Genomic DNA, 14,987 nt, shown 5'->3' with positions numbered 1-14,987 from the left:
CCCGCCCGAGTGGTGCCCGTGTCCCGGCCGGGGCGCCGGCAGGAGGCGGGAGCGCCCGCCCGGGGTTGGGTGACGCCCCCGCCTCGCTAACGCGGCGGCGGCTTTGCTAATGACCTGTCCTTTCTTCTCCTCCCCTCCCTTGCTATTCGCTATTACTTATCTCTCCGGCCCCGCGGTGTGAAGCCCTCGGCGGAGTGGCGGCGGACAGCAGGAGGAGGTAGCCGGCCCGGGAGATGCTGTAGCGGCTCCCGCTGCTCGCTCGGCGCGGCGCCCGCCCCCGGCTGCGGGAACGGGGCCGAGAGGCTGCGGGACGGGCAGAGCCGGCCCGGCGCGGGCGGGCGCAGGTAAAGCCCGGTAAACCGCGAGGAGCGGGATTTCAGGGGCTGGAGGTGGGAACAGAGGAGGGGGTGATGCCCCCTGTCGCACGAGGGGCTGGTTGGCAACTGTCACGTCTTCTAAATGGAACATCTGGATTGCCCTTAACCTGGGATGAACTCGGGCACTAGGCAGAAAGTAGTATGTGCTTGGAGGTTCCCGCTGTTGGCTTGGCTCAGTCAGGCGGGTTGTGCTGTCCCCGGTCGGCTGGTCAGAGGAGGGTCCTCTGTCCTGGGAGCGAGGAACAGGTCATTTGGAACGCCTCCGGGGCTTGCTTTTGTGGTTTGCCGAGTTCTTGGTTGTCCCTATGGGGCTGGATACTTGCTTTTCAAAAAGTATTCCAGAAGTAACAATGGAAAGGAGTGCGAAAAGGTGTTGCCTTTTATACATATTAAGATTGGCCCAGTCTCACTCAATGACATGGGGAGCTGTTCCTAAACTCTGATGGAAGTAGTATGAGCACAGGATTCGTCACACAGGATTATCTGGAATGATAATGTTTGGCACTTTTGGCATTGGGTGTCTTAGTATTACTGCACTAATAAAGGTATTGCATAAGTTTTGTTGTGAAGGAAAATAGTGGTCAAACTGCCTGTATTACAGAACATGCACAGACTTTCTCATTGGCATCTGGCACTGCTCACCTTTTTAAGATTTGTTTTGCAGGCAGCAAAACAGATCAGCTGTAAGAAGTGTTTCCTTTGTAAATCCTGAATCATTGACTTAGCATTGAGGCTGCCACCTGGTCTCGTGCTGGAACTGAGGCAGTTTTGGTTCATGTGATGTGGTCACACGTCTGCTAAACCTAAACCAGTATCATAACCTTTGTTGGCTGGCATGAGCTACTGAGCAGCCTTCGGCTTGTAGTAGCTTTGAGTACCAACTTTGGGAATTTCAAGCGATTTCAATGTAGTGTATTGGAAGGATGAGAGTGTGCAGACCTTATCGGAGGTTTGTGGGACTCCACAGACAATATGCTCGCTCTTTTTTCCCATGTTTGGAAGGAACTCTTAGCATGGTCCAAAAAAACAGTCTTATCAAGCTGATGGTGCCTTATATTGACTGTCATCCTCTACAGTCAGGTGCATAGGGAGTTTTAGCTACATATTGGAAGCGCTTTGTGGGTTTGTCACTTGCTTTGCAGTAGTCCTGTAGTATACTCATTTTCTGTTAATACTGTAGTCTTCATAAAGGGTATCATGAATTTTAAACCATGGAGAGAGGGTTACACTTCAGTTGTGATCTTGTGTTGTTACGCCGTTAATATTTCATGTGTGGAGTGTTATAAAAATATAAGGGACAACAATGTCCTACAGGAGAGTAGGATATATGGCCTAAGATACTAATCTTATTTTAAAATATGGATTGTAATGCTCACTGTTGTTCCAAAATGGGCAAGGAAACATAACTTTTCTTACTATTTTTTTTTCAGAAGCAGCTTGTACTTCAAAATTGCAAACAGCTCTATTCTTGTCTTTTCTATAGCTTTCCTAATGAGACTTGGGTTCTGAGTTCTGCTTCTATTGCACATATCATATTTTTGCAAGGGGGAAAAAAAGAGAACACCATACTTGTCTTGGAAAAGAAATGAAGTTGAATTATTATTTATTAAATGTGCAAGCATATTTTCTTACATCATTTTGGAATTTAAACATTTTTAATCCACTTTTTCCAAATCTCTATGAATCTTTAATTTGTTTGGTATTTTTTTAGCTATGTGTGCTTTTTTTATATAGGCCTTATAAAGTATATAACAACAAAATCTCTGTCTTTGGAATATAAATCCTCAAAATAAAGGTCCATTGCAAAGACATCTCATGGGGCTGTGTATGTACCTTGGAAACCATAACTACTCTAAATGTGTCTACAGAAAAACTTGGAAATTTGTGAGAATGCTCTTTAGGAGTAAAAGTATTTTACTCTGTAACAGATAATTAAAATAACACAGGGCTGTCACGATAGTATTCTTGGTTGAGTTGTTTTGAATTCTTTTAGTATGAAGGAAAAAAAATCAGAATTATATTGGGATATGCCAGTTTTATTCCCTAGTTAGCTAGATGTCAGTGTGGTCCTGCTGTAAAACTAGGGACATATTAAAAAAACTCAGTTGTTTAAAAAATAATTTTAGCCCAAGTGAAATGAAAGCTTTTTTCTTTTTTTTCTGGAAGAAGCATAAAGAAATATTTTTCTTAAGTAATATTACATCACAGCTATGTACAATCAGTATTATAAGCCCTGGGAATTTTTTTTAACTCTTTATTTTTATTTTTTAAGAATGTCAGCAGCTTTTTATTGATGAAAAACTGCTTGTTATCACCAATCTGCACATGAAATGGAAGGGGAAGAGATTCTGAAAAACAACTTCTGTTTCAGCCTTGCAAGATGCTGCATGAAGAGGTGAGTACATACTTAGACTGGCATAGAATCTCTGTAAAGAGTGATTAATGTATAGTCAAATGACTAAAGGAAAGAGATCTGAGCATGTAATGCCAATAAATAATTGATAAACAGAAAACAGTAGTACAATCAGGAGAACAAAGTAAAACTTCCTTATGTTCTGATATCTACTGCTGTCTTAGGTGCTAGTCAGTAGAATTCTGAATTCTTAAGCATTTCAGCATTTCAAAGCTTATCTTAAGCTCAGCATTTCAAAGGACCAGGTCTTTTAAATTAAATATTGAATGACTTTATATGAAATAGAAGACTGAATTTTTCACTGAAGTAAAAATTCTGGTAAGGTTAGGCTCTTAATCATCACTATCTTCAAAATAAAACTCAAATCTCTCAGAGTGTGATATCTGACATGTTTTAAAGATACCCAAGTGATATGAGGAGACTCTTGTGTGACTAGATTGCATGTGGCATTGAGATGTTGCCAAATCTGACTCCACTTCCTCATACCACTTCTCATAGTTTCTGCTTATGAAACAATATTTATTTATAAGTGCATTGCATGTGTCTTTAAATATCTAAGAAGTGTAATTTCTGTGTCCAGTGAAGGACTTCTCATGCATAGATTAATATAAATTATAAACCACAACTCATTGGCACTCCAATCCTGACTGAGGCTTTATTTGTTACACAACTGGTTTTTGTGGGTCTTTTCTAAGTCTTAAAATGTGATTGGTGTTAAAATTTTTTATACTTTGCAAACTACCAAAGAGGCATAGTTTGTTCTGTGGTGCTGTATTCATCTAAATTTATTGTTTTAAGTTCAAGTTGTCTCATGCCTGTGGAAACCCTAAGAGTAGGAGAGATTGGCAAGCATTTGGCAAATTACCTGTCCCTTTCTAAAAATGCTGCTACACTATCGTGGTTTTTAAAATATTTATAAGCTGAGAAATTGTTCACTAAATCCTTCCAAATAGTAAAAGAAACTTGTTCCAAAATGTGTCTGCCTTGAGGAACTCAGCAGTGAGCTGAAGTTGTACTGAGGTTGTACAGCACTTTGGCATTTTTTTCCAGGCAGATGCAATACATGTGAAAGCGAGTTAGTCCAACATTTTCATATTTCATATTTTTGTATCTCATTAGTTTGTTTTCATTTTGTTGAGAAGTACGTAGAAGGAAACCAGAGCTGCTATTTGGTGTGCTGGTTGAGCAAATCCTTATTCATTTGTGAGTGTATAACATCCTGGAGCTGAGAGAACTTACCATTGTTTTAGAGTTTGATGTATTTTGAATGGAAAAATAATACCACTATAGCTTAGTATTACTTGCATTTAACAACAGCAAAAAAATCATAAAAATGGATCATTTGAAATATTCTACATTAAGGTTTGGAGGCAGGTCTTACTGTTTTGTTGTGTATATCCATGCATCCAGCACTGTTATGCTGAGTAAGCTCTATTACCTGAATATAGGTTTGTATTGCCATTCTTTGTTTTGTTTTGTTTTGTTACACAAATAAGTGCTACATGCCTGTTTTGTCTTAAAAATTATTTATGGAAAATGATTGATATAACAAACCACAGAACAAACCACTGAACATGAATGTTCATAAGGTGAGAACAACTCGTGTCTTATTTGCAAAACCTTGTTTGAAAGTGAGAACTTGAATTACTGATGATGTTTGCTAATCTGCTGTTAGTACTACTGCTTCAGGAAGAATGGTACAAAGTACCTGACACTGGAGTCATGGGGCAGGCTCCCATTAAACAATATCAAACTCTTTATTCAATCTTTATTCAATATGTATGGAAAACGTTCCCTGGAGTAGTAAGGCTCAGGAATATGTGGAACCAATTGGATCTGCAGGGGAGGAGGAGGAGGGAGAAGGTGAGTGTTGTGTCAGGAGACTGCTTTGGAAACTCTTGTTTATTAGTGCCTGGTGGCATTTCTGTCCAACAGGGTGGAGGAATCCTCCAGTGCAGCTGTCAATTAATTCATACACTCTGATGTTAAAATACAATTAATAGCAGCCCACAGGACATAGTATTGTTGGCTTGTTGGCAGTTTTCAGTGGAAGATTACAAAATAGCTGCATATACATATGCATATATATATATATATATAAAACAAATGAAGTTTTTGAATATTTTTGCCCACCTCAGGATAAGGGACATGCTGTGTGCAGTTAAGCAGGCCAGTGTGATCAAATCAGGTAGCAGCTTTAGTACCTATGTAAGTAGGAGATAAGCTTTGGTACCTAGGTAAGTAAGAGACAAGCAGCACAGGGTTCCTGCCTCTGAACAAAGCAGCAGCTGTGCCTGTCATTCTGTGCTGGAGATGTACAGATGTAACTGTGCATAAACAGGCCATTATTTTCAAACAGCTGTCAAATTTTCAAGATAAGTGTATGTTCTGGGCACCTGATTTTCAGCATACTGGCTGCCGTCATTCTAACCAAATTCACAAGGAGTTGTATTTTCTCAAGATTATAAATACTGTAATAAATCCCATGGAAATGTAATAATGATTATCCTCTAAGAACATAGAATTGTTTCATTTGCAGCTATCATTAATTTTATTTCTTTTACATGACAAGGAGGCGGGGGGTGTATGTGTTATGAATGAGCATACATAAATGCAAAAACGAGTGGGATGTCCTCTGTCGGTGGTTCCTGACAGCCCTGCAAGTACGGGCTACAGCAAGAAGTGTGGCTATACGGTATGGCTGGATCTGATCTAGGCTCCTTCTTTCCTTCTCCCATCTATACGCTTCCATCCATCCTGTTTGCTGCCCCTCAGTGGGTCTGTTTAGCTCCGTAGCTGTCTGTGGTTTTACTGTGTTTTGCTTCCACCGATTCAGCGAGCGGAATTGTTTCACCGAGGCTGTGTCTACACTGGAGAATGAAACTGGCCGGGGACCGTTCCCGGGAGCTGGCTCGGAGTGTCGGGAGTGCAGGGAAGTAGAGCAGCGTGCAGTGCCCTGGGCTGGGCGCTCTCCAGGGAGCCTGCCAGGCTGCTGCGGGCCAGAGCGGTGTCGGGGAGGCTCCGGAGCAGCTCTGGCCCCGGGTCATTCACCGTGCCAGAGGTGGCCAGCGGGATCCGGAGCGCCAGAGCCAGCGCAGGCACCGGGGAGCAGCGTGGCTGGAAGGTGCGGGGCCGGCAGTGCCAGGGCGCTACTGAAGGGATATCCTTTTGATGCGAGGGAGCTATTATGGTACTTAAGCTGACTTGTGTAGGTACTCTTCAGGTAACTTTATTTTGCAACCAGTAACTCGGCTGTCGTCCAAAGAGGGACTGTGTGCTGTGTACTGCTCTTTCAAAGTCTGATTCAAGCCAGCTGAAATGCCTTACAAAGTGAAGTAAAACTGGAATATGAAAGTACATACACGGCTTTTTTAAGAGGTTTACTTTTCCTGGGTGTTTCACTGGACTCGTGTTCTTCCTCCACCTTTCTGCAGTTCAGTTGCTTCCTTGGTTAACAGGAGTGGGGTGGCAGAGGTACAGCAGTGCTGGTATTGCTGTTAAACTGAACACCAGATACCCTTCATGTCATAGAGGAAGAGCAGGGAAAACATGGCAGGAAAATAGTTGGTTATAGTTTGCCACTTTCTGATTACGCAGGAGTGTGAGGCTTGTGATCTCTATTCTGTAGTGAGTGACCTGATTTAGAGCTGTCAAGTCATGTGTCCCAAATATATCCTCTATCTGACACGTCAGGAGCATGCAAGTACAAGTACTTGATGTCCATTTGCCAAAAAATGTAGATTAATTGCATTCATGCCTGTTGCCAAGGCTCCTGTCAGTAACGCTAATTCAGTGTAAAGTTTGTTTTGTGTGATAATATTTATCACTAAGAAAAACTTAAAGGTAGGGATGTTTGAATTGTCAGAATAAAACTGAAGGCCATTTTCTTAAAAAAACAATCAAAACCAACAAAAAAACCAGCAACAAAAAGTGAAAGAATTTTGTTTCACATTCCACTCTGAGTTGTGGCATGACATTAAATTGAAGTTAGTTTATTTTTAGCAAGTTTCATTTGTTTGTTTGCTTAAATGTAATAGCTGAGCAACAAGAGCCTGTAAAAATACTTCTAATGAATGAGTAAAATTATAGCACAATAAAGAATAAGTAAACTACGCAACTTCAGATACTAGTTACAGGAGAACATTGAATTATTTTGTGCTGGTAGAAGAGTATAAAAGGTGGCCCTTTGGAATTACTCAGTTTCCAAAAAGACACTTGCAAGCAGAAGGGGTCTAAGTCTGTAATATTTTATCTGAGGGTCATTATTTTTCAAAGGATATAAATCCTTCTGTTAAGCTGAATTGAATTTATCAAATAAGTCATGTTATTATGTCTGGACAAGGGAATGAAGTTTATCAGTGAAATAAAACGACTGAAAATACACAGTGGTGGTGTTCTCTGCTAAGAAGGCAAATTCAGGCTTCTTGAATCTCTTCCAGAAACAGATATAAATTCCACTGTAGCTTTTCAAACAGTGAATAATCATGGTCTGTTATGTTTGGTAGTGAATCATGCGAGGAGTTGCAGATGGTGAGGCCGGTGCAGCTGTGCAGATGCTGGAGGAGCTGAGATAGGAGACTGAAGGACCAAGAGGGTGAAGGAGGTGATTTGGGGATGGCTTGATATGGCTGATAGAAGAGAGGGATAAGACAGCTAAGAGAATATTGAAAAGGACTGTAACCTGAGATTTGCGATAAGGAGTGTGCTGGTGACAGAAAGGAAGTATTCTTGAGTAAGATACATATTTTTTGTTATTATTGATCTTGGAAGCAAAGATTGAAGTATCAGATACTGAAGCAACTGGACTTCTGTCCTGAACCAAAACAATAAGGAGCCTGAACTAGAAGTTTAAACTATAAATGAAAAGAGAAAACTAAGAGACTTCATGTCTCTTTTAAAGGAGTACTGGTCTTAAGCAGGAGTGCTTTTGTAGGAAAAGGTGCAGATGCAAAGTTGTGAGCTTTTTTATTTCTATTTTTCTGAGCAGGACGTGTAATGAGATCAGGGTGGCAAAATTTGGGAGTTTGTCAGATGGAGAAGTTGTATCTGTCTAAGTTGACTAAAAATGGGGGGTTGCAAGGTCTAGTCATTAAATGGCAGGTAAGACTTAAATGAAACTTTTCACAGTCTTAAATCAATACGCTAAACACACCTTTCAAATTTTTGCATTAAGTAATTTTAATTTATCATTTTCTTTTTTTCCTCTCCTTCTAGATTGAAGGTCTTGTTCCAAAACAATAGCTCTTTATTCAGGAAGAATGTTGCCATTAAGATGGCTGCAAGAATTAGGGGGTAATGCAGGCAAATGTCCAGATCAGTCTTGGAAGAGAGTTTTGCCCCAAAACTGAGAGCAATTTTCAGGATTGTTTTCTCACCTCTTCTGGTCTAGTTAACTGTCAGATATATGCAGTTTGGTCTGCTGTCCTGTGCCCCCAGTGATGCCGAATTTTGCCCCAAAAGGCGATAAATAACTGTCTAAGAGACGCAGTTTAAGTCAGATAGACAGGAGGTATTTTATTAGCAACGTGCACGTTGGGGAAATCTCTAAAGGGAGTTTTCCAAAGTCTTACAGCAAAAGCGTGCCTTTTATACAGTTTTAGGTTTGGGATTACATCATATCCATGCATATTCATATGGGGCGTGCCGTAGGCGGGGCGTGGGCGGAAACTTCTATTTTGAGGATCTTTTCGGGGGTCGTTCCGGTCGGCCTTCATCGTGGGCGAGGGTCTCCGAGGAGTCTTCCTCCTTAAACTTTTGAACTTCTTTCCAAATTTGGTCCTTTCCCGGTGTAGTTGGCCGAGTTCCTAAGCTCCTAGGGCCAACTTGTCATATTGACATTAGGCATGCTTTAGCTTCGGCTTGAATTACGCTTTGTCCGGTGATTTTTCATCCTTATCTTCCCCTCCTGTCGTTGTGTTTATTGCTTCCAGGTGTTCCCTTCATATTCTATGTTTTAACCCATTATTTCTCGAAGGCTATCTATTTTATGGCTTCATTCCCCCCTTTTCTTATGACTTACGAATTCTTTCGTCAAGGTCTGATCCTAAGAGTGCTGATGTCTGATCCTAAGAGCGCTGATGCGCTCGTACCATAGCCCAAACCATTTGGGTCCTTTTCATTATGATCCTTAGCTTCCACCACATAAAAATATTTGTAAAAGCTAAAACCAACAGGGCTCCAACTACCAATATCATTGGGTGCACCAGGTAATTGAAAACCTGTGTAGCTGTTGGGGAAAATCCTGTGAAGATATCCCACCAATGATGCTGGCCTACTTGTTCTACTTCGGTGAGGACATTCTTTATTCTTTCTGAATCATGTTCTACCTGCCATACCATCCGTTTAGTCGTTTGATTCACTCTTTGCACCAATTTCTTTACTTTAGGGTGTGCGAGCATTGCTTTGAGAATTTTGACATCCATCCCTATTTGCAATTCTGGTATTTCTCGATACAGGTTAAAATCTGTGTTAATTAGCTGTTGAGTAGTTATTGGGACAGTATAATGAAAATCGCAACCCACTATTTTGGTAAAGTTGCATACACAAAAGTTAGTATTGTTAGTTTCCTCTTGGCAATTATCTATAGTGACATTGTCACAGGCTGTCCGTACGCAAGCACACCCATTCCCTATATAGTAAACTTGTGACTGTGTTCTATTATGCAAAAGCACTTCAAAGGTGCACACTCTATTTTCAGCATCTAAGCATAAATCTTCTGCCTCTACTACAGCGTTTTCGCAAACATAGCCTAGCTGTCCTCTAGGAATACATGCCTCTGTGCTAACCGATTGCCACTTATTTTTGATATAATCATAACTGGCCCAAACATTGTGATCTATTGGCTTGACAATGACATCTTGTTGTATTGTCCCTAGGGTGAGGATAGGAAAAATAGCTCTTTCCTCTGCCGCACTGATGGTGAGGACATAAGCTTCGATCTGTTCCTGTTGAGGTTCATAAGTGAAGTTTACTAACTGCCACCAGGCTTGGTGGTCCTTCTCGAATTGTGTAGTATGATTGTCCTTTAATATTGTTTCTCTTAGTTTTTGAGGTAATATACCTGACGTTCTTTCTCTCATTATTCCTGCCGCTACCGATTGTACCCACTGTTGTGTCTGAGAGCATTGGATAGCGAGTGCAATGTCTTTACTAAGTTCTCCTGTGTAATTAGCGAGCTTTACAAAATCTTCTGCAGTATGGTTTGCTACCATGGTTAGTAATTTTACTACTAGCGATTGTGTCTCTGCCAATGTAAGCATAGATGAACTCAGCGGCACTTTGAGTTTTCCTAAGTTGGTGGTGACAGTGCTCAATTTGTTCACCAATACCTCTTGATCTACTGCATTCAGTATTCCAAATCTAGTACCAACCCATCCACTTATATCCCTTTGCGCCCGCCTGTGATAGGACCTAGTTGCTAGCCATGCATTCCATCTCTTAAGGCTTTGCTGTATAAATGGTCGGCAATCCTTCTGCAGATGTGTAACATCGGCATGTATATTCATCTGCACCTTTTTCAGGGAATAAGTGGGGTCCAATAATAATTTTAGTTCATTAGATTTCCTTATCACTTGAGGCCCTACAAAGGTTAAATTGTGCACTACTTTGCATTCCGCTGGTGGAGTGGTTTCTTGGGGCTAGTCTAGATTTGGATATAAGGAGATCACGTCTTCCGATAGTGCCACCTTATATTCAACAGCATGCCCACCAGGGACCCCCTCTAGGCTAAGACATTGTTCCGGTATCTTCAACTGTCTTTCGCATATGAACGACATCGATTGATCCAATCTAAATGCCATCTCACACCGTGCCTTCCCTTCCTCGGGACCACCAGATGCCACGATCTTTCTCGCAGGAAAAAGAAGAGGGTGAGGGTCAAGGGTTATGTTTTGAGGACGCAGCTCCCCAAGCGAATCTTTTCTATAAATTACTGTGTTTTGGGGCTGTGATCCGGTTGGATCTTCCCGGAAATCACTCCACCGACATGAAATTGGGCCTTTTTGCTGCCTCCAAATAGTGGGCTTGCCCATTTTCACCGGACTAAAGGTAATTAGGTTATGTTCGGATGCTGATTTCTTCAAGGATCGAATTGTTAATACTAGCTGCCTTGTTTTTCCTTCCACTGAGTCAAGCTCTCGACACCCAATTTGGATTTGGTCTCCCTTGTATGCTACCATGGAAGGTTGATGCCATAATTTACCTGCGTATGGCTGATTGTTACGTAGGGCATATACCTCGAAATAGGGTCCCTTCTCTCCCCATTCCGGGTGGATACACTGGTGTGCGTGAGACCATGGGTCTATTGGGGCAGAGTCTTGGGGAAGAACTATACTTATCGAGAGTCTAATGATCAGGGTTGAAAGGGCCTGAGGTGAAGTCAAGATCATGATGTCCGTTCCTCTTGTTTACTCTCTGGAGCTTTCTTGACCCGCGAGTAATGAATCCACGTAGGTCGCTCCTTGATCCGGACCGCGGTGAAGGTAGTCAGCAGCACTTGGAAAGGTCCCTCTCACTTCTCTTGTAGGGGTTTTCCTAAAAGATTCTTAACATACACCCAATTACCGGGATTAAACGGATGCAATTTACAATCAGGTTGTTTAGGTTGGTGCTCTATCACCACGGTAGCATTCTTATCCAATTGTTTCCCCACTGTAATTACATAATCATAAATGTACTGGTTACCGATTTGGTCTATGGCATCCCCGTTTACAACTTGCATAGCATAAGGTCTACCATACAGGATTTCGAATGGGCTTAGCTTCTCTTTTGACCTTGGTTTGACTCTCAGCCTCAGCAGAGCAATAGGCAAGGCTTGATACCATTGCAAATTAGTCTCTTGGCATATTTTGGCAATTTGCTGCTTAATAAGATGATTCATTTTTTCTACTTGTCCACTGGCCTGTGGATGATAAGGCGTATGTAATTGCCATTTGATTTGTAATGCTTTGCTTATTGCTCTCACCACTTTCGCACAGAAGTGTGTACCCCTATCCGAGGAAATACTCTTCGGTACCCCAAACCGCGGAATGATTTCACTCAACAGTATTTTGGTCACTTCTCTTTCCTTGTTTGTCCTGCAAGGGAATGCTTCAGGCCACCCAGAAAATGTATCAGTTAATACCAACAAATATCGAAGCCCCCCTTTTCTTGGGAGCTCAGAAAAATCAATTTGCCATACTTCACCTGGGAATTTACCTCGACTTATGGCTCCTTGGTGTATCTTGGTTCCCGTATTCGGGTTATTTCTCAGGCACCGTTCGCACTGGGATGTTACGTGCTTTATAGTAGTAAATAATTTCGGTCCTGCTATCCTGGTTTGCAAATATTGGTAAAGCGGATCCAAACCCCAATGGGCCTTCTCATGTTCTGCTTTTACAAACTGCCACATCACATTTCCTGGTACTACTAACTGTCCTGTTTCCAATTGACCCCAACCATTTTCTAATATTTTGCCCTTATTTCTTTGAATCCATTTATGGTCTGATTCCTGGTAATCTGGCTTGATACTGATATCCAGGTCTCCTGGTATTAGGGCCGTTATTCCCACTTCCCTAGACTTTGTGGCAGCCAATTTGGCCTCTGTATCTGCCTTTCTATTTCCTATTTCTGGAATAGTATTGCCTTTCAGATGTCCCTTACAATGCATTATGGCCACTTGAGCTGGGAGTTGGACCGCCTCTAGCAATCGCAGAACCTCCTCTGCATGTTTAACTGTTTTTCCTTGTGTAGTCAACAGTCCTCTTTCTTTCCAGATGGCCCCATGAGCATGTACAACAGAAAAGGCATATTTAGAGTCTGTCCATATATTGATTTGCATGTTCTCTGCCAATTCCAGAGCTCGAGTCAGAGCTATCAGTTCTGCCTTCTGGGCTGAAGTTCCTGTGGGTAAGGGGTTCGACTCAATTACCCTTTCTGTAGTAGTGACCGCATAACCAGCCATTCTTACTCCTTGCTTCACGAAGCTGCTGCCATCCGAGAACCAGTTGTCCGCATCTTCGAACGGCTCTTCTTTGAGGTCCGGGCGACTGGAATAGACAGCTTCAATTGTTTCCAGGCAGTTGTGTTCGATGGGTTCTGCCGGGGCTCTTCCTTCTAGAAATGAAGCTGGGTTCACAATGTTAGTTACCTGAATGGTTACGTCATCTGATTCAGCCAGAACGGCCTGGTATTTTAGGAATCTGGAAGGCGACAACCAATGGTTGCCTTTCTGTTCCAGCACAGCTGACACGGTGTGGGATACTAGTACAGTCACCTTTTGGCCCAGCGTGAGCTTCCTGGCCTCTTCTATGTTAATTATCACTGCGGCCACTGCCCTCAGACAGCCTGGCCATCCTTTGCTTACTTCATCCAATCGCTTAGAGAAGTAGGCCACAGCTCTCTTGTGTGGTCCCAGCTGCTGTGCTAGGACTCCTAAGGCCATCCCTTGTCGTTCGTGGGAGAACAGCCAGAATGGTTTTGATACATCTGGGAGACCTAAGGCTGGTGCTCTCATTAGTTCCATCTTCAGCTTCTTGAAGGCTTCTTCTGCCTCGGGAGTCCAAACTAGGATGTTCTTAGCCTCCTTCAACAAATCATACAGTGGTTTAGCGAGTATCCCGTACTGGTAGATCCATAACCGACACCAACCTGTCATCCCCAAAAAGGCGCGCAGATCTCTCACCGTCTCTGGTTTGGGCATCTGGCAGATGGCCTCTTTCCTAGCTGCTCCCAGGGATCGCTGTCCTCTGGAGACTTCGTATCCCAGGTACACCACTTGTGTCTGTACCAGCTGTGCTTTCTGTCGAGAGACTCGATATCCACTTAAACCCAGGAAATTCAGCAAGGAAATGGTCCATTCAATGCATTCTTCCTCTGTCACTGTTGCTATTAGGAGGTCGTCTACGTACTGCAGAAGGGTGCCATCTCCCAGCGGCCTTTCCCACTGTTCTAGTTCCTTGGCTAACTGATTCCCAAAAATCGTAGGGGAATTGCACCACCCTTGGGGCAACACTGTCCAGGTGAGTTGGGTCTTTCTTCCACTATCTACAGATTCCCACTCAAAGGCAAAAATCTTTTGACTCTCGAGAGCTAAGGGGAGGCAAAAGAACGCGTCTTTTAAATCTAATACGGTGAACCAGGCCAAATTCTCCTTCAGTCTGGTCAAAAGCGTGTATGGGTTAGCAACTACCGGATGCAATGCCTTAGTTATTTCATTTACTGCTCTCAGATCCTGGACTAACCTATAGGTTCCATTAGGTTTCTTGACTGGCAGGATTGGTGTATTAAAATCTGATTCGCATTCTACCAATAACCCCAGTTCCATAAACCTCCTGATTGTGGGCTCAATCCCTTTCCTATCTTCTATCCTCAGAGGGTACTGTTTCTTTCTCACCGGTTTTGTCCCAGCTTTAAGTTCAACGACAATCGGTGCTGTTTGCTTTGATTTTCCAGGTATATCAGTAGCCCACACCAATGGGTACGTCTTGCTCAGGATTTGCTCGAAATTGTGGCTTTCAGGTTTAGGCTCTACACAACTGATCGTTAGGCTTAGAGCTGTAATCAGTTGTTCTTCATTTACTTGAAACTCCAATTGGTCTTTGTTAAACTTTATTACGGCCCCCAAGTTCTCCAATAAGTCTCTCCCTAGTAGGGGTTTTGGTGAATTTGGTAAATACAGGAACTGATGAATTCCCATTTGCTTCCCAATTTTGTATTTAATGGGTTTCAAAAAGTAAGCCTTTTCTGGTTGGCCTGTTGCTCCCACAACTTGCACAAATTCATCACTTTTAGGTACAAATTCTTGATTTAAAACCGAAAAGGTTGCTCCCGTATCAATCAAAAAGTCTAATTCCTTTTTACCCTCCCCTAGCTCTATCTTAACCAGTGGGTCTGCTAGGGTACGGCCCACCGGTTCCCTTCATTCTCTATCCTGAGGCGTGGTAGTAGTGGTGGCCATTAGCCTTTCCCTTAGCTGGGGGCATTCTCGCTTCCAGTGTCCCGTCTGCAGGCAGTACGCACATTGATTCGGCCCTACCCCGTTTGAATGGGGCTGGAGCCTCCTTCCCCTTCCTGCTGGGTTGTCTCTACCTCTTCCCCTGGTTCCAGGTTCCGAGTAGCCTGTCTTCTGAGCTGCCACTGCTACAGCCACTACTCGAGCTATCCTCCTGTCCTCCTTTTTCTTCTCCTCAACTTCTCTATTATTGTATACTTTCCACGCC

General features: G+C 42.7%; 1 protein-coding gene across 5 annotated transcripts in view; it reads left to right on the top strand.

Annotated features, from left to right (window-relative positions):
• Positions 1–14,987, top strand: part of LOC131591500 (peroxisome proliferator-activated receptor alpha) — a 57,989-nt gene that overhangs the window by 146 nt on the left and 42,856 nt on the right. For 2 of the 5 annotated variants that reach the window (XR_009280400.1, XR_009280401.1), the window contains exons 1-2: positions 15–344; positions 2,650–2,772. The gene's annotated coding sequence lies outside the window, so the exon portion shown is untranslated. Of the gene's footprint in view, positions 1–14; positions 345–2,649; positions 2,773–14,987 lie in introns of those variants that run through there. The other 3 variants (XM_058862286.1, XM_058862287.1, XM_058862285.1) reach the window with 3 other exon arrangements.

This window comes from Poecile atricapillus, chromosome W (genome assembly GCF_030490865.1).
Source record: "Poecile atricapillus isolate bPoeAtr1 chromosome W, bPoeAtr1.hap1, whole genome shotgun sequence".
In the NCBI taxonomy this organism is placed as follows: Eukaryota; Metazoa; Chordata; class Aves; order Passeriformes; family Paridae; genus Poecile; species Poecile atricapillus.
The sequence above is the reverse complement of the archived record's forward strand: the minus strand, read 5'-3'. Positions and strand labels throughout refer to the sequence as shown.